Genomic DNA, 6,275 nt, shown 5'->3' on the forward strand with positions numbered 1-6,275 from the left:
TCTACTTTGGCCATATTGCCACCCCTCAGTCCTGAATGCTTAGTTACAAGAATAGAATACCACTAGAATAAGACATTAAGTAGCGAAGTGCCATGGAAAGAAGGTGGACCCGTAGTATTCTCTTTTCCAGTTACTGACCTACGTGAAATAAGCTTCGGAAGCATGAAAATATAGGCCAAGTTAAGGTTAAAAAAGTATAACACTCATATTCCGCCTTACTGCTGTCCTACACACCACATACCTGTTGTCAATAATTAATCATACACTTCTGACTCAGTTTATGCAAGCGAGACGGAGTAGCAATTGCAACTGGGCAGTAAATCATCTGTCTGAACGCTATGTAAATAATAATAGTAACAAAGACACAGAATAATTCAGTGGAGGCGCTTTACCCCTTCATTACCATACTGTCATTTGTAATTTAGTCTGGTTAACGCTAAACGATTTTAGTCAGTTGAGAGGCTGAAAGGTTAAGTGTTAAGTCGTGTGCAAGTTCCTATGAGCATGTACAAGGTTGTGCATATGCAGTGTGTGTGTGTGCGTGCGTGTGCGTGTGTGTGTGTGTGTGTGTGTGTGTGTGTGTGTGTGTGTGTGTGTGTGTGTGTGTGTGTGTGTGTGTGTGTGTGTGTGTGTGTGTGTGTGTGTGTGTGTGTGTGTGTGTGTGTGTGTGTGTGTGTGTGTGTGTGTGTGTGTGTGTGTGTGTGTGTGTGTGTGTGTGTGTGTGTGTGTGTGTGTGTGTGTGTGTGTGTGTGTGTGTGTGTGTGTGTGTGTGTGTGTGTGTGTGTGTGTGTGTGTGTGTGTGTGTGTGTGTGTGTGTGTGTGTGTGTGTGTGTGTGTGTGTGTGTGTGTTTGTGTGTGTGTGTGTGTGTGTGTGTGTGTGTGTGTGTGTGTGTGTGTGTGTGTGTGTGTGTGTGTGTGTGTGTGTGTGTGTGTGTGTGTGTGTGTGTGTGTGTGTGTGTGTGTGTGTGTGTGTGTGTATGTGTTTAAAAGCGTAACTGGCTTGCTCAATTTACCATGATAGAAGCAGTAGCTGAAGTACTGAGTGATCAAGGTATAATAACTGAACTCGTGTCCCATCTGTATCATTCACTGTTAATATTTGCTTCTGCACTGATCTGTATTCGCTGCACAGATCAGATGAACGGTATCACAAAAGTATAACAAGGTAAATCAGGTAAATTATTAAACGCACACTTACTTTCTAGGGTACCTGGGTGAGCGGTCGAAGATCTGGTACAGGGACACCATCGTCACCAAGATCCACTTCGTCAAACACCTGGTCAAGTTCAGCACCGTCCCTGCCATCACCATCATCAGGAACCCGGCTAGGTGCCAACACAAGCCTAACAACAAGTCTCGGGGTCTCGCCACATTTGGGTCGAACTTGGAAACGGAGCCTTACTCGAGGCGGTTTATGAGGCTTTGAAGTACCACTTTCTTGGCGCTTTATTTTACAAGCGACACCTTAATTCCTTTATATTACACTTATTTCCTTACAGTATCGACATAATTTACATGAGTAACACACATGTGGATATTAAGGTGCAATGTGCAAAATAAATCGCTAAACAAGACGTGCTACGAAATATTCCGAGTCACCTACAACAATATCAACATTTCGAGACACACTGTTCGATCGTGTAGGTGAGAATAAAAAACTGGATCACACCGTTTCACCGGTTCACGTTCTGGGCAAGCTCTTCTTCAATGTAGGTGACGGTGAGACACAAAATGCCCAGAGAGTTGACCAGTGAATCCTAACTTAACCCAGACCTACACGGCTGAACAGCTGGGGTCAGAATATGGGCCGTATTTTAGACGTCATATGAGGCTTCGAAGCACCTCTTCCTTAGCGATGTATTTTGCATAGTACTCCTTACCATTCTTTTCTATGCTATTTGTATCGTTTCAGTATCGGCACAAAGTGCCTCGCCATCTAACATGAGGATCTTGAGAGACAATGTGCAGAATGAATCACTATAGTAGAACTGTTACGAATTTTCCACGGCCATTTAGAATACAATTTTATGTCTGATTCAGACCACAGTGTGGCGAGGCCCTCAGGCTCATAACCAGTATATGAAAACTGATGTACTGTACAATGACGGCTCGTGTAGTTTAGTTTTGCTGTTACCAAACGATTTTATTTGGGTATAGAGAGACCCTTAATGTAGAAGCTAACGAAAGCTATAAGTAATCCCTCCAACTTAAGGCAAATAAAGTAATCTGGATACATGCATGCATACATACACATATACATACATATAAATGTCGTAGGACTGAATCTGTTAAAACACTGTAAAGATGCTTAGGAATTATTTGTACTTCGGTATCTACCATTCTTCGAGAGTTGCCCACGTACTAAGTAGTGGGACAGTATAAGCTTATGATCTGGTGTTTCACTGTTGTCTCTGTAGATATTATTCCAGTACTCATCATATCAGGAGATATCTGTCTCATGTGAAAAAAGAAAAACTTATGATCAGTATTTGACAATATTAATTTGCGTATGTTCCAGGATGCTGATATCGCTGTATAACTACGAGCATGTTAAGAACAGACGGTACAAACACACGGCTGTAATAAACGCCGCTCTTTACAATACTACCGGTAAGGAAGATCACCAGGAGCATGATATATATAATTTTTGAAGGTTACTTAAGGTGTCAAAAACGATGAAACTACTGTAGTAGGCTCTGTGATAAGAAGGTTATTTCTTTGTTCACCCTCTGCTTGCCGGTTCCTAACCCTTTGAACATCCCATACTGTTTCCGATTTAATATTTCTAACATCAGATGACGCATGATTATTTCAGACAAACACCCATCACAGAAAGGTTAGTTACACATGTGCATTACAAATTGTTTTTATATATTAGTCCATGCCTTGTTGGAACTTTTTTCCTTTTGTATTCGCATATATGATGACCTCGAAAGGCCTTATGAACAAAAATGGCGGTTTTACGTTACGAGTACAGTACCGACGTTTCCCTGGCCTAAAAGTTTCTAATTTTACCCGAAAGTAAAAATTTGCCGCGTTAAAAATGGGGTTTATAATGTATATAAAATAATATAAATAAAATTTTTATATGGAACATCTTCATCACTTACTAAAATTCATCAACAGTCTTATAGAATGGTATGATCAAGCCCCCTGATTTAGATACTGATTTTTAAAACATGATGATGACAAAACATGTCTGATCTTCCTGTATCGTCACAGACACCACCACAATGTGGGATGCAGGTTAATTTCATGTGTTCAACAAATGGTCTTAAAGAAGAAATAGGGTCTTCCTGACAACTTCGCGCTTTCAGTTTCAATAACATGACCGTTATTTCTTTGCCAAAAGAGTTCCACAAGTTCGTGGATGGAGCTCTAAAGAAATGGCTGTGGACGACAAGGGTGTGCCTGGAGCAGACCAGGCGGCGCCTCCAGCTTCTGTACTACGAGCACATCCGAGACAACCCCATCAGGGAGCTCAGGAAGATGCTGGAGTTCCTGCAGGTGGCGCCTGACGAGGAGAGGCTGGCTTGTCTGCGGCGCCATACTGAAGGTGCGGCAAAGAGTGGGCAAAGAAATCTCAACCCCTTCACGCAGCGGGAGTGGGAAAAGATAGACAAGGCGGTGAAGGAGGTTCAAACTCTACTGGCCAAGCGAGGATTACCGCCTCTCCCTGACTACTCCAGATACAACAACTGAAGAAGGACCAGGAGTGGGATTCTCGAAAATATTTACGATCGATTCCCTGTCGTAACTTCGATCTGTTTTTGACAGAAGATCAAGACTAGAAGTTTCTGTAATTTCCTTCCCTTGTCCCCAAAAAACTCACAATTTTTCTCTCGTAACTAAGATGTTTTTGCAGAAAGAACAACAGACATGGGAAGACTGTACACTCATCTTGCCATTCCTGAAAGAGAAAAAAGTTACGAGAGGGAATCGATCTTAGATATGTCTGAGAATTCCATCTCAACATTGCACGAAAAGTATTAATAAGAAATGCAAGAACAGTGAGTCCTTGGTATATACAGCTTGTTGACGTTCTTTACTGCCTGTGAAAGTTGTGATGCTTTAAAAAAACTTATCCCGGACTTAGACCCGTATTCTAGGTGGCTTTGGGAACTTTGCAACGCCTCTTCCTTGCCTATTTGTTTTGCATTTTACACTACAGTATACTCTTGTATGTTTTTGATGCACGCTGTGTGGCTATCAACACAAGTAGCATACAAAACAATGTCAATGTATTATTTGCAAACGTTACTTACAAAACCTACCTTATAACGAGAGCTGCCTTCGATATCCATGCGTTTAATAATCTGAACCTAGCAAAAAAATTTCCATGTTCCGAGATGTCTAGTAATTCTGAGTCACTAAAAATTTAGGTTAAGATCAAGCAAGAGTAGCTTAATAAGTGAAATAAGAAAATAAAGGATATGATTACTGAAAACGGACATACATTTACTTTTAATCTCCTCGTTCCGTGTTTCAAAATGTAAACCACAGCACGAGTTTCGATAATTTTTTGGTTTCATATATCTAAAAACTAAAACGCTCTCACAGAACTACAAGCCTTTGCAGTGTATAGATTTACTCTCTCTTTTGCAGCCATGGATGCATCTGAGTATTTTGTTCAAGCTACAGGCCACTCCGTGTGGATATCTTCGTTGGTCACACACTCTTTGACAGTTATCCTACATCTTGGTAAACCTACACCCCACTAGAATCGTTTTGGAAGCGACTATAGTACTGATATCATCCGCCCACTCTTTTCATCTGAATGCAAGACTACCGTCATTGTTGACTTGATCCTTAACCTTCTTGATTATCCTACGGTTCCTACCTTTACTGTAAGCAATCACAGTCTGTATTCCATTGAGCCGCCAGTTATGATGAAGTCCGGTGCATCACAAAACCTGCCAGGATTCTGCATGCAAGACGTTATCCCTCCCTGAACAGACCAGGAAATGACTGGCATAATTACTGTCTAAGGTACCTCCTAACCTTGCCTTAGATTTAACCAGAATTTCTCAAAACCATCATAGGCTCCACACAACACACAAAATGAAGAACAGCGTAGACTAGGCCTGCCATGGAAGAATGAGAGTACAGTGGGGGACCAATGTGAGTATATGGGAGTCCTGGATGGCGCCAAAAATTGCACAGAACCTCCCCTGGTCAACAAAAGGTAAGGGTGGCGTTTCGCAAGCAAAGTCTTCGCAGGCCAGCTGATGCACCTAACTATCGTCGTGACTGGTGGCCAATGGATAACAGATTATGGCTGCTTGCCATACAGGCACTGTAATCAGGAAAACTAAGAATGATGTCAACTATGGTGGCAGACTTGCATTCAGATGAAAAGAGTGGGCGGATGTTATCAGTACCACAGTTTCTTCCAGAGATATCCCAATTGCATAGGCGTTGCCTAGTTCGATAACGGCCAAGCGGGATGTGGCAAAGATGTCCACTTGGAATAAACTGTAAATCCAGACTATTATATTCACCACAAGGAAATTCGAGCAGTCCAGGGGTTAAACAAGACAGTTTGGAACCCTTCCAGTGCCATAATTTCCTCATTTTGAAGTAAATCACCCTGTGATGTCATATAAAATAATGGTTGAGTCTATAGAAGGGTTAGGCCCTCGGAAAATGTAGTGCACAGTTGAAAAACTAACCGCCCTGAGGCAAGTGAAGACATTTGCTTGGATTGTACAGCAACTGTATGATCAGAAAATAAAGGCGCATGACATTATGAGAGCAGTAAGTAAGTATTTCAGCCTTAGTGTGTGACTGTGAAGCTGTGTGAAACAATGAATTCTGCAGAAGTTATGTACTGTACAAGCATGCCCATGGTGCACTGAAATACATATCATATGCTGTACCTGTCTGTTATAAGGCAATCTATTGAAAGGAGTAAAAATTATTAGTTTGTGTTTACATGTACCCCCATTGTGATATTGAAGTTTATCAAATGATTTTAACAGAAGTGAATACTGTACACCCATGAACATGAGTCTGTCGAAAGTCTACCAACATTGTGTCCTGTCTTCCGTATTTCTCATTTCTACCCAAACAACAGAGTATCCTTCCTTCTGATACTCTTTTGTTGCGTTTCATATTAATACACATAAAAACAGGTCGTGTGACACTTCCCATTGCCACTACCAGCAGAGAAGTGTCGTCGACCTTTTGCTGACGGCTGTACCTCATTTTAATACGAGGATGTGTTAGCTCAAATTATATACATTAGAGATATTAGACTCCTTGGTCCGTATTCT

This window comes from Coenobita brevimanus, chromosome 93, assembly GCF_032717465.1.
Source record: "Coenobita brevimanus isolate Jiangsu-jjx chromosome 93, ASM3271746v2, whole genome shotgun sequence".
Taxonomy (NCBI): domain Eukaryota; kingdom Metazoa; phylum Arthropoda; class Malacostraca; order Decapoda; family Coenobitidae; genus Coenobita; species Coenobita brevimanus.